We start from the raw sequence: 22999 nt of genomic DNA on the forward strand, positions 1-22999 counted from the left end.
CTAGTTTTCGCATGGCTCAGCTTTATTTATTAGATTTTTATGAAAGTTATCAAAACATTCTTTTATGCAGATTGTAAAAACATTTGCTTTCAGTATAATTCTCTTTAAGTGCCTTTACTATGGCACACAGAGTTGTAACAATGAACATCAATATGTCTTGCAGGCGCATTATAAACACATCTATATTCTAGACAACTTCAGCATTTTCAAAATACATGATCAAAAAGTCAATTACCTAAATGCATGAGGAAGCACTGAGTTCTTGTGAGACTAACAATAAATAGTAAGTCTTCCAACTTTTTGAAAACAGGTCATTCACTTAGAAAACACATTTTAGGGACCCAAATTGGAACACCTCTGACCTGCATCCTAAACAAGAAATCTGGATAGGTGACAAACTGCTTTTGGTTAGCTGACAGGATTAGTGGGCTCTATTTTCAACTGAAAGTAGACTCTTCTCTTGCCTATCACAAAATAAAAATTAAATGATGCATTTGTTCAGGACAGATTACAAATCAACCAAAGCACCTGAATATTATCACAAATGTGAATATGAGGCCACACAAAGAACTTCACACAAGAAAACAGACAGATCAGGAGCCACCTGAGGATATGATACAAGATACCGTAACACCATCAAGCACAGCAAAACACTACCATGCTGCATCAGGAGCTGTGTTGCAACTGGAAGATCATAAAATAGCAGATAGCAAAATTATTTTTTAAAATCACTATAGGCAGGATCTAGTTAGTGTACTGTAATACTTCAGTCTTAGTGCAGGTTACATAGCTCTCTCAAATGAAGCACGAAGTGATTTCCCAGAAGATTCTGAATTTTAAATATTAAGTCTTTTTTGCAGTATTTTTTCATGTATCAACTAATGTTGGTTTTGTTTTCATTCAGAATGAAAGCAAGGTTTAAAATGGCAGAATTTTCAGTCAGAGTCAAATTTTAGTAAGATTCAGTATGAGATAAAAATAAATATACACAAAATTTACATCTTTTATTAAGCTAAGGGGCATGAGTTAAAATTGGGTCTTTTGGATTTGGTTTTATTAGCTTGAACTGGTTTTGAATACATACATTCTGTGATGTTGAGGACATAGAACAGAACCATGCAGTTTGTCCTGAAGGATAAAAACCAATTTGGATCTGAATATGTTCTTTGGAAATGTTTTTCTGCTGTTGCAAAGAACTAAGAGAGATCTCATGCAATAAGTGATTCTCATGACAATATAAACCAAATATTTATGTAAAGCTTTTCATTTATTATGACTTTTTTGAACCATGATGATCAATTCTACTGTTGCCACCACAGCTTTTTTTGCTTCATCATCACATTCCACTTCTCCAATCTTATTTTCTTGACATGTTATTGCAAATGGAAATGCACCAGTCTCTTTCCTGTCATACTTCAACCTCTTTACTTGAAAAAAAGTTTGGTTTTCTTGCCCTTTGGGTTTTTTTGTCAGATAATTATTGTTTCATCTTTCTGTGCACTTCGCTGTTGTTTTGTTATAGCTGTAAGTTCAAAAAGAATATGCAGAAAATAATTTTTCTTTATCTGCTACAATATGGAAAGAAACATGCATAGTTCTTCCTCAGCTACCATATTTGGCAATGTTTTCCTAATTTAAAGGACAATATGGATTCTCAGCATAATGTCCTTTGTATGTTGTAAGTCAATGATGAGGTAGTCCTAATATTGCTACTAATTCATGATCTCACTGACACACAGTCAGATGTTTCTCATAGCAAATGTCAGTGTAATGAAGCAATACCACAAGAGAGTAGCATCCCAGTGCACCACAAAAGCCATGTGAAACACAAAGATTTATGAAAAGTAAATTCTGATGTGAAATTCAAGATTACTTTGAAAGCATGGAGACTTTATGTCTCTGTTTTAATTCTGTTGCCACTACTTGTTTACCTGCTGGTCTTTATTTAATATCATAGCGAGAATTCTGAGAAGCATTTCCTTCATAAGGCAAGGTATCATGAAGAGCTTTTACTCCATTACATAGCTTCTCCTTCACAATCAAGATTTTGAAGCACTATCCCATCTGTGATAGTTTTTAAATCCATTTCAAAAAGCAAGATAGGTCACATATTCTCAGAAACTGCCCTGTAAAACTCATTGCTTCCTGGTAGGCACACACAGCCTTGGGAAGGTGCATGAGCAGTGTTCTCCAGAAACAGGGAACATTTCTCCAACTGTGAATAAGATCAAAATTTAAGATACATTTGGAAAAACACGTTTGGAAACAAAATTATCCCCTTCCCAAGTTGCTTAAACTTATGTGTGACTCATTTTAAATTAAAAACCCATTCCGAAGAAAATACAAAGCAATTACTCATCTGAACATGTTTTCAAACACCTTACATAAAGTTAAGAGGTAAAAATAACAACTCCCAGGGGCAGAAAAATCTTTTCAGCACTGTTGCTTTGTTTTACCAGCCATGACCAACAACATTACTACCTAATTTTAATGCTGGAGGCAGGACTGAATCCTTCATTTAGATACAGCATGGTTCATTGTTGAAAACCTGAAAATTCATTTATTAATCTTACCCAGTGAGGTCCAGCCCTCCTAGACTAATCCGTCTGATAAGACGAAGTATGAAGTACCATGTTTTGCTTTGATGTTTTAGTCTTGTTCATTCTCAGAACTGGACCTCAAACTGACTTCAGTTCTTTACAATAATGACAATTCTACTGAAATTCACAGCACCATACTTAGATAAAAGCTGGTCATCCAAAAAGCAGCAAAATGTGCATTCAGAAGATGTAACGAGATTTTTTCAGATGGAAAGCAAGACAGGCGTATCTCTTGAATAGTATATTAACTCCTTAACAATAAAAGCTTTTACTTTTCAAGGCTCCCTGTGATTTCATATAAAAATTTACAGAAGACATAACATTGCAGAATAGCTCTTATTAGGTACTGTGTATTTCCAGTTCATTTCCCCTTCTACACCTCTCCTTTCTTATCTTGTCTTTCCACTTTCTTCATTCAGAAGGACATTAGAAAGGCAACCAGAACTTTCATGCAGAAGAGGAAAAACACAGCCTATACATAAGCAGAGATTACCTTTAATTAGTTTGCATGTCAAGGTTTTTCCTGAAGCATTACTAAGTGTTTACGATTTTAATGTTCCAGGCCTCTCAAACTAGATTCCTCTAAAAAAATGAAAGACTAAATTTCAGAATTTATTTGACCTAAAGAGTTAGGGGGCAAATGACAATACTATTCATTATTAGGTCAGAAATGTTGAGTCAGAAAATTATTTCAGAGTTGCAAATGATTACTCAATTGCTATAAATTCTGTGATTTATTTTTCATATTTTAAAACATCTGGGGCTTCTATTTTTAGGGCTTTATTATTAACAACTCAGAGACCTTTTAGCTTTCTTTGCTGTACAGGAATAGAGTGGCTGCCTTGTGACTTCTTGGTTATAACATGTAATTCGTACCATTCAGAGTGTTTTAAAAACCAAGGGAAGCAGGGGGGCATTGTTTCAGTTATTGATTTATCTAGCTTGCTGACTAAAGATCAGGTGGGAAGGCAAAGAGTTTCTGAAGGTCAGTCATAATGATGAGGGAAGTACCTTTGAGAAGAAATTTTTAAATTTTTTTTTACTTCTTTGAAAACAGTAGAACTAATAAGAAACAAGACAGGTCCACAGCCTGTTTCTCAACATCCCTAGTTTCTTGAAACAAGTTGTTTCTTCTTGTTCCTTTCCACCTGACACGGAAGACAGCCCTGAAAGCCTCTGAGAGAATCTGTATTGATTTCCTCTTAAGGATGGATTAGAAGAATGTGAGCCTTGAGGAAAACAGCTGCTATTTCCCTATAATGCACTTTAAAAGGAAAAAAAAAATCTGTTGTGTCTCTACTAGTTGATTCCATTGTCAGTGAGTAACAGCCCCAAAATACTTCCCAACACTTAAAACTGTGAATGAGACAGGAGACTCCCTTTGGAGTGAGTCTTGTTCTACCCTTGCTTGAGTTTCATCTTACCAAACATTTTATGTCAGGTTATACATGTGGGGGTCCAGAAATCCTCATTGTGAAAACACTGAATGAGTTCTTTTTTTAAGGACCTGGACCATTTACTGACTAAAATTGAGATATTTCTCTGGTTTTAATTATCATCATGAGATAGCATCATATTAATAGCACCTATCTGCTGTACAACAATAATTGTAATTTGCCTCAATATAGTCGTTAGGGATATTCCTAGCTAGGTGAGAAGTTGAGATAAAAATGCAATTTAGTGGTTAAACATCTGGTTTGAAATAACTCAACTCCCTGGAAACACAGATTTCAAACCACTGCAAAGCAGCCTCAGATCTTAGGTTTTCAAAGTAGTCAAACTAAATACCATGCAATTTACTCTGTAGGGATAATTAGACTAGTATTTAAAAAACGAAGCTAAATCTGCTCTGCAGGGTTGCTAAAGATCCAGTGATAGTATCCATAGGAGAAATCTTAATCACTCATATGGTCCACCCTAAAGCTTGTACATTGGTCATGATAAATAATAACTGCATGCAGCACAGGTATTAATAAAGTCAACAGTATGATAGACACAAAGTTACTAATACACCTTAGGTTCCATTTCCTGAATGATTCTGTGTAAAATTTTGAAACCAAAGAGAGACACTTCAGAATCAACTTGTCATGATACAAGACTAAACAGACTCAGAAATGGACTATCAGAAGCAAATGTCTACAACCAAGCTCTTCAAATAGCCTGTGTCACATCAGGAGTATCACTCTAGAGCTGAGACTCTAAAGTGATCTGGCAAGCTAAGTCCTAGTTATACCTTTCTTCTTATATTTTTTTTCATAAATATAATTTCACCCACTAGTAAGGAATTTAACAAATTGCCAGTTTCACATGGAACTTAGTTCCACTTCCAACCTTTTTCAGTTTTTTTCCCTCTTGTTTTTTGCCTAAACCCATACAATCCAACTCACACACATGAATCCACCTAAAACACACCTAGCAGTGAGAAGTGCTAGCACCAGCCTACCCACAGACAACAGACTACAGCGTTGGCTCCTTTCCCTCTCTCACCTACAAGGGTTCCCAGTCCTGTAAACAAGCTCAGTGCCTATCTCTGTTTTCAAATGTGCAGAAAAAAATCTGGAAAGGTCCTAATGTGATTCAGGAAAAAGAAGCAAGTCATCCCATAGCTGAAAACCTCTCTCTGCATTGACACTAAAGAACATTAAAAAAACCACAACATCCTGAAAAGAATTTCTGATTTGGGAGTTCATTTGACAATGGAATATAAACTTCCAAACACCTAGGCATAGAGTCTGTGCCATTTTAAAACAATATTAGATCTCTAAAGATTTAGTTTGCTATACTGATATTTGGCAATGACATATCATGCATACCTGAAATTACTACTCTGATTTTATTGGAAGATACCATACTTCACTTTCTTTATTGTATGTTGTTGTGTGGGAATATAAATATGACTGTGTCTAAAGGTGGCTCTGTATTTTAAAGAATGTGCAGCTATGTATAGTCAATACAGAGACAGGCAACTCCAGAAAGCAATTGGTCTGACCTTTCTTAGACATCTGTGAAGAAGCCTGTTTCTACCTGTGATTATGAATGGAACCACAGTAACTTATGCAAGTACCAGCAGGCAAAGATAGGCAAATTCCAGCTGAACATACTTTCAATTCATTGTACAGTCTGCAAATTCCATATCATTTATGTTGTACTTAAGCATCAATATTATTTGATTTGGTGACTCTGTTCTATTTAATTTAAATTGGACTTGAATTAGAACTTACATAGAGCAATTGCCTAGGACATTACATGTCGTTAGATTGTTAAATGAAATAGAGCCCAAGCATTTCCTTCTCTGTAGAAACTGTAAAATTCCACACATTCCCATCTGAGTTATCTTGAATTACTTCTTTTCTCTAATAGCTTGAATGATGAATCAACATCATACAGTGCTGAGAGAGGCATAGTAGATTTAGACCCAAAAAAACCTCTGAATATTTTATTAAAAATTGTCACTTCTATAAACATAATTTTTACAAATAAAAAATGCTGGAAGACTTGCTACAGGGACTAACAGAAGAACACAAGGCAGAGGTGGGTTTATATATATTCAAAATTACACCGAAGGTACTACTTGCACAAAAACTAAAGCATTTTAAACCATTATACACTTAAACAAATTCCTTTTTGAAAACACACTTTGCAAAGCAGAATAATAACACAGTTCAACAAAGACAAATGCAGAGTCCTCCGCTGGGGACAGAATAAGTCCATGCAACACCTAGAGATGTGACGAACAAGTTGAATACGAATCACCAGTGTGCCCTAGCAACAGAGGTGGCCAACCACATCCTGGGCTGTGTTAGTAATAGCTCAGCCAACAGTTGAGGACAGGGATTATCCCCTTCTATTCTGCACTTGAGAGACCAAATTTGGGCTCCCCAGTACAAGACAAACATAGACATAAAGGAAAAATGCTGTGGAGAACCACCAGGATGATCAGGGGGTGCAGTACAAGATGTACAAAGGGAGGCTGAGAGAATTAGATCTGCTGAATTTTAAGAAGAAAGGGCTAAAGGAAGGTATTATTGCTGTCTTCAGCTACCTAATGAGTCTACAGATGGCAGAGCCAGGCTCTTACAGAGGAACACCCTGACAGGATGGAAGAAAACAGACATTGAAACACAGGAAATTCCAAGTAGCTATTAGGAAACATTTTTTCCATCATGACATTTGTCAAACATTGAAGCAAGCTGCCTGGAGAGTTTGTGGAATCTGCATCCCTTAGAACTACTCAAAACTCAGCAGGACAATGCCTTGAGCAATGAAGTTAGGAGGCCATGTTTTGAGTAGGTCCTTAGCCCACACAACCTCGAGCAGCACTCTCCAACCTAAATTAATCTAAAATTCTGTGAAAGATACAGTAGGCATGTACGTTCCTCTATTTTCAGTGGGACAGCATGTATTAACTCTCTGCAGAATTACAGAAGAGCTGCACTAAAAAGCTGAAAGCTTTCTCCACTTTTAACTTATTTATTTTTGTTGAATATATGTAAATTTTATGGTAACTTATAAAAAATGCAATAAACTACACAAAGTAAGCATTATACATTGGAGACAAAAAAATACTGGATAACCCAAACTATGAAGCCATTTTTTTTCAGTAAGTTACACTTTGTGCAAGTGGGACATGCATAAACATAACGCTAAGGTTTTTGCTCACTACATTTAGTCCAGAAAGGAAGCATGTAAAGAAAGCCCTTGGCAGTGAGACTCTGAAAATTCAGAGATACACACATGACTGCTAAACTATTTGTTATGATGGCATTTTTGAAACAGGCAATGCTATTATTCCATGACATATAATTCTCCTCCTGTGAATCAAGGTAGCCAATGACCAGCAAGTCAAGCCTTGTATTTTACTAGAGACAAAACAGAGAGGAGAGATTTCAAGTAACCTGCTTTTTCCCTTGCAGTCATGCAATAAAATCACTCTTTCAGAGCTTGGAGCATGGACTTTGCAGGCAGAAGTAGCATTGCAAACCATGACATTTACATTACAGCAGCACATTCAAAGCAGAACATTTTATCAGACTGACAGGTCATCTCAGCTCAAGGTTATAATCTAGGCCCAACCTAATACTTGTTCATATTTGCCAGCCCAAAATCTTGAGGCATCTACAAACTCACATCTTTCCCTGTAGGAATTTCTGTTAACTACTGAAAACTGGTTGGTTACTTTTGGTCTACTCAGATACTTACATTAAATGCAAGAATGGCATTGTTAGTAGACTTTTAGAAGACCCAAATCCCTCTTGAAAGACTGAACTTAAAGAAAGAGCATTCTGTAGTATGATGTATGTTCTTCTAAATTTACCAGAGATGTAGAAAAGAAACCAGAGTTTTTCGTTTGCAATTTCTTAAAACTGTCCTTTGTTACCTGACAGCATAAGCAACCCCAAAAATACTTTTTCATACTGTTAATAAAAGTGATTGTTAAAATTTTAAGATATTCTAAGGCTCCTGGATATTTCCTTAGTTCTGTGGAAATAGAAAGGGTATGAAAGAAGTAATCTTTTTCTGCAACGTGGAAGACTCTTACCCACAAGTCTAGTGGACCTTTATAAAAAGTCATCTGTTCATAGACACTTGTCCAGAAAGTAAAGCACTGCTCTAGCCAGTAGAACAGGCAAATCTCACTTATCCCTAATTATGTACAAACGTTATCACAATCAAAATTACAAAATAAATAAAATTATGCTTTTTTAGGCTAATTATGTAAAAACACTACAGAAAAGAGCAAGTGGAGATGGCAAGAAAAGTGTAGAGAAAGTATAGCCCATCATATTTAAACAGATAGGGAAACAGAAGGCCAAAGTCAAGGGATCTGCTGAAGGCCACCCCATTAGCAAATGACAAGACCTCACAACAGCCTCTCAGGAGTATTCAGAACTTGCCAAAGGCTCCTGTACTCCCTCTTGCTTGGGCTAAAGCCTGTTCCTGCAGCCTCAGTCAGCACACCCGAAGATGAAATTAAGAATACATTTTACATGGTGAATTTTTTCCTTCCTAACCTTTATGCAAGGTTAACATGGTGTGTAAATTTCATCATGCTTAATTTCAAAGCTACGCTACTACTACCACATATTACAGTGGAAAAGGTTGCAGTTCTTAAAAAATAATTTCATAGTGTATGCAGTCTACCCTTCAATTACAATTATCCTCTTTACATTCACTTCCACTTTGGGTGAACTGTACTGCTACATAAAGCAGGAGGAAAACTAAGGAAAACAGCTTTTTACTGTTAGTTTCTGATAAGCTCTCTTAACTTAGAGTCAACACTCATCCTATAAAAATAATTTTAATGGACTTTTTTTAAAAGAAACCTGTATAACCACAGAAGCACAATACTTCTGCAGCAATAAGCCATCATGACCAAAAATTGTAGGGAAGAAATGTATGATATGCAGTCACTGAAAGAAATGTGAGCAGAAGAGACTACTTACCACAGAAAGTGAGGAGATGGATTAAAAAATATACTGGGTATTAATAAACTTGAAACGGGAAGAGAATTACCCATTAGCTAAAGGAATATTTATGTATAAAAGGTATGAAAGCTTAAAGATGACGAGGATTCAATTAGCAGACATAGATAGGTTTCATTTTCCCAGGTAAACAAAATATGTAAAATACAAAGCCGATTAATAAAAGCGGGGATGTTCCTGAATTAGATGGTTTCTTATGTATTACTTGACAACTAATGTACTGTCACATTTCTCAACTACTATTTATTATCTTAGACAGTGTTTTAGTTACACCAAGTAAAATCCTAAAGCCACAACTAATGAAAATTTTCATTAATTAGAATGGCAGTTTTCCCAGGAAAAGACAAATTAAAAATTTTATATGGCTCTCAGGATCTGACAGATCTTTTTTTTTTTTAAGAATATTCATAATTGGTATAATGCTTTTCTTCCCTGCTCCTCTCCCCATTGTGTTCTAATTGCTTGTAATTCAACAAAATGTCTCTGTGTTTGCTAGTTCTTAATTTGTTCCTTATGAAATTAATAAGAACTTACTTTTAAGGAGGGCACATTTCAGCAGATGGAGAAGACGGCAGGAGAGCAGCACCACTAGGTAGCAGGTGAACAACACAGTAGGAGATATTTCCTTGATTTTTGTCTCTTGCTACTGAAGAAGAGACAATATGCAAAGAAGATCTGTAAAGTCAACATCGTATTATTCCTTAATATGTAATTTCTTTAGATCTTGCTGTACTTAGCAGATGTCACTGAAAGACACTGAAAGAGTCACTGAAAAGCAACACCTATTTCTCATGGTTGTTTTAAACAGTTTGCTCATGACCACTGCCACTAGACTGGCAAACACCTCTATTGCTGTCCACTGCGTGGTTTACTTGTTGGCCTTGATATCTGCTGGTTTTCTGGTTGGCTGGTTTCTGTATCCTTCTACTGTCCTCCCAGCACTACCTGCAAGTGGGTGTTTGTATCTCGCTTGACTTAACTGTGACTTTCAAGTTTTATGCAACGTTCCTTAGAAAATCATACTGTATATGCACTATCTGCTGGATTCCTGTTTGTACAGCCTAGTTGTCTGAACAGGCTGGTTTTGATGATACATTGTCCAGCTTACTTTACCATAATGTTGTCCCTTGCCTGTTTCTTCATGTAAGTCCCCATTCCAAACTCAGTCACAAAGCATTTTGGTTGCTCTCAAAGAGAGGAACTTCCGTATGGTGTCTGGTTTCTTTTTCTCTTTAGCTAAGTGTGTTACTATCCATAATCCACACACTCTAAAAACTCTCAGAGAAATGTTTTTCCAAACCTGCTGTTCAAAATCAGCAGGGGAGTTTTATGTACCTGCAAGCTGAATTAAAGCCTACACCACAGCAAGCTGTGGCATTTTCAGATACTGAGAACCAAAGCTTGGCTTGCTGTGGAGACATTTTCTAGGACTAAAGGTTTAAAATGTTTTATACCTCAAAGACTCCAATGAATTTGTGATGTTATTTGAAAAAGAGTTAAAATTCCTGTCCCTTTGAAGAATTCTGCCAAACTCCTCTCTGCATTTTTAGCTAGCTAATACATCAAAAGCATGTCCTTTGGTGAATGAGCTTTCATGCACATACCAATAGTCCTGACTTACTGCTCCCATGGCATGCAGAATATCAATGATAAGCAAGAATGTGCCGAATTTCCTTATACCCTGACCACTGCGCATGCATATCTTAAAACCCTCCCATTCCCGTTCACCAGTCTTAAAATGTAAAATTATTAAGCAAATTAAAATTGTTATCCTGTGTATTTAGGATTTAGCCTTCTATTTAAGTTTGTCTATAGCCATTAAATGCCAAAATGTGGACATAGCTGTAAGAAGACAGCCACAATCATCAGATCATTGTTGAAAAAGTTTTAGCTACACTTTTTTCAAAACCCTGACTCTCTTCTGTTTGGTTTGATTCCTGGTTTATCCATTTATTACTCAGCCACTCTTAATTATACTATGAAAGCTTCTGAAAAGATGTTCTGTTATTACTTGTCATCTTCTACTTAAAAACAGCAAATGCAAAATATTTCTGCCGTACGTGCTGCTGTAACTATTAATCAAATGTTATAAGAAACACAAAGTTTAGCAGTTCTTAGAAAAGTTGCATCCTATGCTCATACACACACCAGGCACTAGAGTAGGGATCCTTGGGATGCAACCTAACTGTAACAACTAAATTTAAAAGATTAGTATTATGTCATAGGAGGTTGCTAAGTTTATGACACCTTAATGGTTCCCTGCCTGCAGGCACTATCAATAATAGTAATCTAACTGCCACTGCTAATTCCAAGAGGCTGGAATTATGTCATACCAAACTGCTCAGTTTATGACATCAACATAAGAGATGTATGGGGACCGAAATATCAATTTAAGAAAAGCTGAAAAAGAGGCATAGGAAACTCCTATAATCAGCTTGCTTTTCTTTAAACTTCGCCGGTATGCCTGCATGTCCAGAACGTGCCAGCAGTTCACAGCAGTCTTCCCAATATTCTGATACACAGCGGCCATTTCATTTTCTAAAAAAATGAATTGAAGGGTTATTTTCAAGAGACCTGCATTCCTCATAGCAATAGTAAAAATCATGCCTTGACTTGAAAAGGCACTTAGAACAAACAACCCACCACTGGATTTAAAAGCAGGATGAGACCTATCTGTGCCTCTTTAAGTGGCATATAGTCTATACATGCCTGTGAGGTGTTTCATCCTATATCCAACAGGAGTTAGATATCAATTTCAGCACTGAAAGACAGACCTTTAGCCATCTACAGCAACAGTTCTCAGTTAAATGCTTAATATGTCTTTTGTCAGGATGCAAGTGGAAGCTCAAATCTTTTACAGTAGACATGCCTAGGAAACATGTCCAAACCTCTGCAGGAAAGTGCTACTCAACCTGAAATCCCACTGTTACTTCTGCCAAGCAAATAATACTTGTGCTGCATAAGATCAAATCACCATTTAATTGAGCTTTTGTGAAATCAGTTTAAAAAGGCACCCGACGTTTCACCAACATCTCCTTTTCAGGAACACATATCTCAAACTGTGGGGAATAAAGAGGCCCCAGAACCGGGCACTGTTTCTCATGAGTCTTAGCAGAGTAGGCAGAGCTACTACACAGCCGGAAACTCTTACTGCCATGTCAGTTATAATTCCTCCTTGCATAACCTATACACAAGAGTACACAGGAGACAATCAGAAAGTCATTGTGATGGCTTTATGTTACTGTGATTCAAACTATGACAAAATTCCTCAATTGCTTTTTAGTCCCTCCTCTTGTACCAATATAGCACAAAAGCAGAAATGCTTCATCTAGCTTGTGGGGAAGGGGAATTGTGGTAATTAGGCATAAGAACATCTTTCTCCTTGCCACTCAACACTAAAATAATTCTTTTAAGATAGTAACTATACAGTACTTAACTATAAATTACTTGTGCATTTCTGAAAACCATAACACAAACAATCCTAATCTTCAGCTGAAAAGAGAAGACAAGACTCAGTCAGTGGAAGCAAACAGCTGCACAAGTGCTTTACAGTCCTTGCTGCAAATAGACAGGAAAACTAGCACAGATCCTAGGGAGGAGAGAAAGTATTTTGTAAAGAGAAAGGAGGAGATGAATAAGGCACAAAGCTTCCAGGAGGCCTAGATGCTGTGTCTCCACCTCTTAGCAATAGCTGAGCAGCTGGCAGTGCCTGCAAGCAGGTAGTTCAGGTGAGACTCAGTGGAGATGCAGTGATTCAGGATTACTATCTGATGAAATTTCTGTGACACAGTGTAGATCCTACATGATGCTTTGTATTTTTGCCTATCTTATTAAAACTAGGAAAAAGAAATTAACAGATCTCTAATTTTAAGCATTGCTGTTAAGATAGTTCTCCATAAATATCCCTTCATTTTACTGGTGAGTTTCAGAGCACTAAGACAAGCGAGGAGAGGAGGGGAGGGGAGAGGAGAGGAGAGGAGAGGAGAGGAGAGGAGAGGAGAGGAGAGGAGTGGAGTTCGAGTTGGAAGGGACCTACAACAATTTTACATCAGAAGGAACAGAGACGATGCTTGTATTCAGTATCTGCCATCAAACAACAGCATCTTTCCTACCTCTCACTCAAGGGCAAAGGGAAATATTTGAAAGATTTTTTTTTTTTAACTACAAGTTTTACTCACATTTCTCACAGCTTTGAGAGAAAACTTTGTTGCTGCTGACTTTACTGCTTTTGACAAAAAAATTATGTGAGATTTAGCTTTGGAATTATGTGTAATCACGTATATTTATTTGGCAAGTAAGCCTATACCACAGCAATTTCATTGCTATCAGGAGCCAAGACAGATAAATTAGAGCTAGCTGGAGTTGCAGGTGACACCATCACCTTATGACTATAAATGCAGTCAGCCACTGAAAATCAGGATCAAATCATCTCCTTGAACACTTACTTGCAGACATATTCAGCTTACTACTACAAATGTTTCTTATTAAAAATATTTAGGAGACAATTGAACAACTAATAGCCTAAATCTTATTTGCAAACTGTTTACTTTAAACTCCACAATGTTTTAAGAATGAGATGATGACCTTCGTCATAACTGCAGTTAACTGACTGATGACTGACACTTTAAAAAATAGTTTAAAAGAGCTCTACCAGCAAAAATTTCAAAACAGTCATTTAGGTTAAATGCCATGAAAGTTCTAGAATTTTGCATTTCACACAAATACATCAGCTGTGCCAGTTTTTTTAAAAAACCTTTTGGCCTTCAAATGTTTGCTGAAAAAACAAACTAGAAAAAAATCTCAGTATATGCAGGAATAAATTTAAAGAAATCTTATAATTCAACCTTTTCTTCCCTTACCAAAAGGTTTATCAGAGTAAATATCATTTTTTTGGCTTTGGCATAACAATGACCTAAGCATTTAAAAATAATTAGCAATACAACTTTATAAATAGAAATCAACAGTATACAACTAATACTGAAAAAAATGTTGAAAATTCTACATTGTTCTGAATGTCATACTTTCTAATACACACTTTTAACCTAGCAGGAAAGAGAAATTATTGTAGCACAGAGATTAACTGCTAGAATTTAAATATAATATACTTCAGAAAAGACACTATGCTGAGGCCCCTGCAAAAAACTCCAAAATAAGTTATCCTGAACTAATTTCAGCAAACTTAGAGCTATAACAGAATGAGAGATATTACATAAATATAACTATAGTATGATAAAATAGACGTGAATTAAAGTAATTTCAAAATACTGCTAACAATCAGCCAAACCTAATATCTCTGAACTTTTCCAAAAATCCTATGCTAATATTCAGTTTCATTTGTTATTAAAGAAGGCTGTTATTTTACAAGGTTTCCTCTAAACAATAAAAATCTATATGCTAATGAAATTACATTTCACATAAGTGAAAACTGAGGTTTCTCTATGCAGCTTTGGTGTCCTCCTATTGTTAAGAGTCTGAATATTCAGAACTTTGTGCAGTTACCTGTGGCAATTTTGGCAGGTGTTAAAGCAGCTTTTACATGCCAGCGGCTACTTGCAGAGATGACCGATACAGACTTACTTGGACATGTAATTGCTAATGAAGGAAGGTCCAGTAAAGCCAGATCTACTAAGACCCGTTCTATAGACAATACCCAGACACACTTTTTTAAGCACCATTCTGTAACAAGGTCATACAGAGTGATTAAAAATGCCTGAGCTCTGTCTATACTATATCTTACAAAAACATTACTACCAGAACAGCACTATTGGGAATTGCTGGTTCAAACAACCCTAGTCCAGGCTTGAATCATTTATCAACCTCTGTCTTGGGAGCTCCAGCACTGTGCTTGCATGAACACTCACAATAACAAATGTAATTTTATGGTTCCCCACCCTACTCCATCCACATTTTCAGTCATTCTCTCAAGATGTACTTCATTTTTTTTGTCACCAAAAGGTGTTCTGCTCTCCTAGCACCAAGCCACAAGCCCTAGAGATCCTGCAAAACAATAATTACATTGAACCTCACATTGTGTCATGGTTCCCAAGTATTTTATTATCTCCTAATGCATTAGTACTTCAGGGCATGTTAGACAGTCGTGTTAATGCAGTATAACATAGACAAACTGAACAGGCTTTAAATTATCTGCATAAGGTACTAGTAATGACCTAGTCATAACAGCACAAAACTCGTGCCAGAGCTGACAAAGTGGGAATTACCCTATGCTCACTGCATGCAGGCCTAAACAGTGGTGTCTGGTGCCGGAGCTGCCTGCTTCAACGCTATCGTCTCGGCTATGGGGAAATAACCAGATTCTCAAATCACTGGTTCTCTGAAGTTTCATTACGACACAGGTTTTCATAACTAATGTGCCATAGCCATCTACCTGGGGAAGTGTATGTCACTGCATGTAAAACCCAGTGACAACACTTGATAATCAGCCTAACTCAATAAGCATTTGTGCAAATAATTTCACCCTCTTTACTGTGCTTATTCCAAGATCTATGTTTTCCACGTGAGGTACTTTTCTGTATGTCCATGAACATCCACTGACCCTTCTATAAAATATACTTTTCAGGTAAGTCATCTTCCTTCCTTTTTAAGAAACATATGCTTAGAACTTTTAATATTTCTCTGCAGTAGTTGTATAGTAAAGCACCTGTAAACCTCTACCTGTATGGTGCAATTAACAAAAAATACTAGATGGCACTCCAGAGACGTGTAACTTGAATGAATATATTATTATACACAAACTCCATCTTCATCTATTCAAGTGTAAAAAAAAAGCAAAAATGTGTACCAGTGTGATATTAAGGCTGAAATTTTGCACACATCGTCAGGAAGCTGCATGTTACAGTTTCCATAGCAACCATAATTCAATCTCCTTTTGCATTTGTGGTAATTTTTAGCAATGTATTTGATATAATTGTCATGTGGGTACCACTTTGCTTGAAAAAAATGGTGTAATTGCACATTTGATTATCTTTACATGTAGGGCACAGCTCTGCAGTCCCTACTAGCACAAACCTCACAGAGGTGTCCTTTCTGCTTGTGTCAGTTCATCTTGTGCATGTGTCGGTACATGGGGGGGTGCCAAGTGGGTGTCATATGGATATGTGGCTGTAGGTGATGTGCACAAAATTTAAAATATTTACATCTGACCTACTGAAGCTCACCCTGGAGAACACTTCTATTGATTTTTCTGAAGACACCTACTCATGTAAATGCATGTTCATATCATTATGGCTTGCACATGTAATCTTTTGTAATTATTCCATAAACATCTAGCTGAGAATACAATACTTTTGAAGGGAATTCTCAAGGACTTTTCTTACCTTAAAATTATTTCCTAATCGAAGTACCATGTGAACTATTTTACTAAATATAGCAAATGTTCTGATAACTCAAGAACAGTTTTTTCTTTTCAAGGAAGGGAGCAAAAAGTTCATGAGACACTATCTTCTCTCTCTGGCTATTATAAACTGTGAGTGCTGCTTTTCAAAACTCGGTAACTTTACTGCTTTATCACTTACTAAAAATATATATGTGGACTATAAAAACAGCCCAAAGTATAAATCCCATTGCATACTAACATCTTACATTTTTATACAGAATATTCTTACTGCTTCTGAATCCAGAAGTTCATAATTTGTGCCTGGTTTGCTTAAAAGTGGCCAATAAACATGAACTAAAAAGTATAATGAGAGAATATTAATAGTAATTCATCCTGATTTGGAAACGACTATGCTGAGTTTCAGCTTGGAGTAAAATATGATGAATGAATAATAAATTTTTAAAATGTGATCTGTATATGTAAAAGAAATATGATATTGCAGTAAAGTAGCATGATGACTTATTTTAAAATAACTTTTGACCATCCTTACATATATCATGTAACAACAAGATATCAGACAGACTACTGTAGCCCCAAAAATATGGCATTGCCATTACTATTAACAGGCAAAAAGATTTGCATTAACTTAATAACGGAGGTCTCAGGACACTTCAGCCTGTCTTCGTTTCTCTTGTTTTAGCTTGCTTCAGCTTTAACAGCTAATTACACAATGATCAAGTGGCTAGTGCCTAATTTGCTTTTAGATTTAGTGTAATCATGTGGTTTAATGACTACAAACATTATAAATGTGATATATTTCTTTAGCTAATAATAAGTAGTTGTTATTCTGTGTAGAATGATCTGTGGCCAAGAATGAGAAAGTCGTATATTGGAGTGTAAGCACAGTACGATAGCAGAGACCCTGAAAGTACAGGCACAGATTGACTCTAGGGACCCAGTGGCTTTAAACACATAATCAATCACCAATTACTGGTTACTAAAGTAAATGCACCTTGGGAACTAGCAAAACAAATTTTTGGGGGTAACAATAAAGAACAAGTATTCAACATATATAATGAGAATTGCGGGGCAATGAAGCAAGAAAAAGTAAGTGGATGATGTTAGTAGAAGTAGAAAAATAATCCAAACCCACCCAATAACAAAGAGGAAGAAAACTCCACTATCAACATCACACTCCTTCTGGTGAAGAACCTGGGATGTAAAATGTTAGTATATAACAGGACTTGTACTTAGGGCTATTTTTATATATCCATATATAGTAAGTGATAAAACAGTAAAGGTACTGAGTTTTGAAAAGTGGCATTTACAGTTTATAATAGCCAGTGAGGGAAGATAGTGTCTCCTACACTCCTGAACCTTTAGCTCCCTTTTCTGGAAGGAAAAAACTTTGTATTTTTAATCGGGCTCTGTTGGTAATAATTCGATCATTTTGACTATGAATGTTAGCCTGACTGTAACTGGAGAAAAAATTTCAATGAGACTAACAATCCCAGGTTCCAAATGAAAGGCATGTTTCTTTTGCCCACATTAACTACACAGAGTAACACAACACTATTGGACCAATATCAAATATTTGACTCTCTTCACTATCTTGTCATACACAATATTAAGAGGTTTACCAAAAAGAAATCTAGATGATTGCCATTTTTTCCTCCACTTAGATGTCTACATTAGATCACAAGTCTGAACCACAGGGTCCAGCCTTTCCACTGAAATTTTAGACTTCTTTTCTACCACCACTGAAATCTCAGGTTCAATCTCCATACATGTTAAGGGTTGAAGTATAGTTTTTCCTTTATTCCTTTTTGGGTGTTTAGTTTAAAACAAAAAACAGAAAAAAGAAATTAAAAGAGTTTGCTGCAATTAAATATTATTTTTCACATATTCCAGAGACTGGTCTACCAAAAGGATATCCCATAGTCAGTGCGGAATTGCACAAAAGTACCTCAAATTTAGAATAACCTCAGATTATTGTTATTGTGTTAGATTGTCATTTGCAGATCTGCTGGACTTGTAAGACTGATTTAGTAAGACTAATCATAAAAGGATCCAAATTCTTTTCTATGCTTGTTTATAAGAAGGTAAACAGAGACTCTCATGATTTTAAACCTAAACCATATTTATTCTGCTAACACAACAGTTTGAACCAGGCTGATTTTTCTGACCTCTGAATCTTTCAAGTCTATAGCCACCTGAAAGAACAACATGCAGAAGTTTTATGTTTAAAAGGGAAGAATTATATGCACAACCAAGAAAAATAAAAGGACAGTCTGAGTAATTTCACGATGTGTTAAGCGTCTTTCATTTAGAGTTTTATTGGTTTATAAATAGGTCAACATGTCCTAGAAGAGACTGATGATTTCTGGGAGAATGTAGGCAAAATTCATGCAGAATCAGCTTTCAAGAGGAGGATAAAAATAATATTGCACCTGATTAAAAGCATGTTCAGATTCCCATGGCAATCTCATTATCAAAAACAACAGTGTTGTAGAAAGAACAGAGTAAAAGATACACTGCCACACTGAAAAGATAAAGATAAAAGAGAGAAGGAAGAAGACATATTCTAGAGTTAGATATGGGAAGAGAAAGGAGAGGAGCTTTTCTTTTTTCTACTGCAAACCCATGGCAAAAGTCAATCTTAAGAGAACACCTACAGACTCATGATTTGCTACTGGTTTATCTTCAGCATGGCAGATGGGATGGCGAAGAATTTACGTTGAATGTGGAAGGCACTTGAAACATTTCAGAGCTGTTGCTCCTCTCTAGTAAAAGGCACAACACACTAGCTCAGAGGAATGCTGTACAGAATTCATCAGTTTCAGAGGTACAACATCATCTTTCATCAGGGTACTGCATGCAGATGTAGCACCTGCTAGTGTTTGCTTGCTCCAAGATATAAATCATCGTAGGCTACATGAAAATAATTGAATGTAAGTACTGTATATACAACCTTAGCTCTGCTTTCAGAGCTGTCCAGCAAAAGGATCTGGTCAAAATATATGGTTCCAGGGTGGGTATCTGAGATGATCCTGCCTTACATGTCAACCCTAAATAGCAAAAGTATGCATCTGGATTCAAGCCCAGAAAGTATTCCCAAATTCTGCAGTTTAACAGATAGCCTTACTGTAGCAGATATTTCTGACTAAAACAAAGCAGGAAAACTTTCCCTTGCAGAAAACTGCACAGGACTTTCAAATTACTTTGTCAGGCTACGTCTCAGTAACATCCAATAAAAACATGAAAAAGATCCATTTTGTGGACTTCATAAAGTAAAGCATGTCATTGTTTCTCTGCTGTGTCTCTATCAAGTCTAAGAACTTGAAATTGTAGCGCAGGAAAACAGGGAGACATAGCACTGCTGTTTTCCATCTGTTTGAAAATGTTCAGGGCAGCATACCGACAGAGAGTTTGTGAATATCAGCAGACCTCTGTTTTTCATGTAACACCAGCACTTACAAGAAGAAATGAAGAAGTGGCTGGTCCTTCAGGGGCAAGCCAACTGAGCGAATATTGTAAATTCTGCAACACTTTTGAAGATATTCAGAAGTTGGAATAAGGAATAAAAGCTTACTCAGTGTGATCAGTACACTCGAAAGAAACACTGAACAGGGGTAGCTCTAAGGACCGCTATTAAAAAACCAAACAACTCGCTGGAGTTTTTCCTAGCTAAAAATCACCATTCAAAGTTATAATTGCTGTTCCACCTAGAGCTGTCAATGGGTATGGCACTTCTTAGCTGCAGCTGTCTCTTCCTATTGTTTTATTAAACAGGGTATTTGATCTGCACTTTTCTACAAGCATTTCTCGCACAATTTGTCGCACACAGTTCAGACATTAAAGATGAGCCATACAGCCTCTATTAAAATTAAAGCATAGCAACCAGCTAAACCATCCCAACACTGAAAATCCTACCTGCCATAAAGCTTCAGTCTACTCACAAAAAGTTTAGTTTAACAATATACAGCAGACCAGAGAAACGACATGACTAACATTACAGCATTTTTCCAAAGAATTACTAAGGCATTGCATAAGACACCATCATATGTATTTTAAGTCTGCTCATATTCTAGTTTTAAACCTTCAAAGCAACAATCATGTCTGCAGCTATTGGATCTAAGGCAAAATTTGGGGAAAACTTATTTGCAGTTTTTTTATCCCCCCACATAAAAAACACTGTCTCTACCATTTTAAATTATTTCTATTTACCCACACTGCAGCCAAGTTTAGTCTCCTTGTTATTCAGAATGCATATTAGGAGTCACCTAATCAGTTTATCTCAGGAGGTAATGCAAATGTCGTTTTCCCTTTTCCTCATCTACCTTTCTTCCCCTACAATTCTTTACGTGCAATATAGCCATTTTTAAAGCCCAGTGTAGTAAGGAACCTTTCCATTAGGTAATGCTGAGTGCTATTACACTTGGCTTTATGCAGCACTCATAGCATAGTATCTTGCCCACAAAAATATCATATAATGCAGACTGGAGTCATAACAAGTCAGCATGTTAAAGAATATCAATTTTATAGCTATGACTTGCATTCCCTCCTCCCTCTCCCCATTATAAGCACAGCTTCCTTTTCTGAGGAATGATTGCTGAAATGATTTAAGAAAAAAAATTATTTTGAGAAGGGCTGTGCAAGTGTACTTGTCATTTTAATGTTTTATAGAGAAAAAAAGATTTTCAGGAAATGTTTGGAAAAAAATTCACAGATGTGTCTGATTTTTTTCTGACAAATTCTGATACACTTAGAAATATTTATTTAAGCACAAATATCTTCCCAGTGCCTCTCCCAAATAAACAAGTAGGATGTTGCAAGACATTGCTGAAGAAGCAAGGACAAAGTTGCTATAAGTCTACCCCAAAAGCAGGGCAGACTATGAAGCCTCTTAGGCTCTTCTCACAGCAAAAAGCTCAAGAATCCTTTCAAAAGAAGAACATAAATAACAACCTGAAGATTCATTCTGCCCATTATAATTTTTTACATTAACAAACGGGAATCCCAACTGAGTACCACCTCTTGCACATCCTACTTCAAAGCTGCCTTACTGAATTTTAGAAATGCATCTTTTCCCCTGCCAAGAAACTTAGAAAGCCTTTTTTAGATGTGGCCCTGAAATATAGGTTGCACAGAACTATGCATTCAAATGGTATGTAGAAATATTAGGCATTATAGAACTGCTGCCTGTGTAAAACTGCAGCCCGTCACGACCTTAATCTCATGGAGTCAGGGGGAACCTGATTCTGCCAATGCCAAGTCAAGTTTTAGTTCAGGGTAACAACTGTTACATTAAACATGCTTGCAGAAAGTGCTACATTCCTGAATTGTAACATATACCATTCCCCAGAATTCGGGTTTTGAAACATATTATGCCTATGTTCAATATTATCAGTTTACTTCTGCTGGTACAGACACACCATACTTCAAGGAAAACATGTGCAGGATTTCTCTTATTTCAGTAAGTCTTGTATTTTCTAAAGCTGCTACTAGAGTAGATTAGCAGTACTCCTGTTTTCACTAAACACTGTCAATTCAGAATAATTGCTTTGTGTATGGTAGTATCAGAAAGCTACAAAGCTTGGGGAAATAATTAACTTCATGAAGAAGAAGCTTCTTTCATTTTATCCTTCAGTGCCTGTAAAAAGATTGATTTTACAGGTGATGAATGTGTTCATAAGTAAAATCATGTAAGGAAATCTCCTCCACTAACTAAGCTATTGTTTTGCATATTTCATCCCTAATTTTATTGCCAAGGATGTGCAAATGCCCCTGACAATTTATCAAGTAAGTGCTTCTCCTCTGGAGAGGATAAAGAGAGAGGAGGGAAACAAAACCAAAAAGCAACCCAGTAATAAAACTAATCTAGATTATTTTCTTTCTTTTCTGGAGTTGTGCCACTGAACAACAACTGGGATCACTGGTTTTGAAGGAATTCTTGGAATTTTACTTCTAACCCTGAAAGAATGTGAATGATATTGATATATATTCAATTGTATACATTTGTACTACCATTATTTAATCAATAAGTTTTTAGGCAGAAAGAAATTTCATTAAGTTCCACTACAGCTGGCTAATTAGACTCCAAACTTCATGTAGGTAACTTTTCTTCTCAGTCAAGCGGAAGGTCTTACCTTCACATATTCTTTAAATTAATCGTATAGGTTTCTGAAGACATAAGGCTTTCAGTTACACTCAGCGACGAAGTCAGCGGCATACAAGCTGACAATGCACTTTAAAACAAATCTGCTCTGAAGCAGCACTGTTTTGTGCAATGCCTGCATCTTCTTTTCTCTCCCACTGTGAAAGGTGGCCTTGCCCTGGTGATGCGCTGCAACCTCCTAACGCTACAGAAACGGCGTTTGGAAAACGACTGACGTTTTACCTCTCACCCGTCACCACCCTCAGGTCAACCAACTCAGTTTTCAGTATTCCCACCCCAAAGAGCCCAACGGGTAAAGAAACAAACACCGAAGCCGCCGACTGTTTTAGCCGGATTGTGAGCTGCGGCTTCCGACTGGGGAAGCTTTCCGAGCAGCACCTTCACTTCTCATCTAGCACCATCTACC

The sequence above is a fragment of the Egretta garzetta genome, unplaced genomic scaffold (genome assembly GCF_000687185.1).
Source record: "Egretta garzetta isolate BGI_Z169 unplaced genomic scaffold, ASM68718v1 scaffold415, whole genome shotgun sequence".
Taxonomy (NCBI): domain Eukaryota; kingdom Metazoa; phylum Chordata; class Aves; order Pelecaniformes; family Ardeidae; genus Egretta; species Egretta garzetta.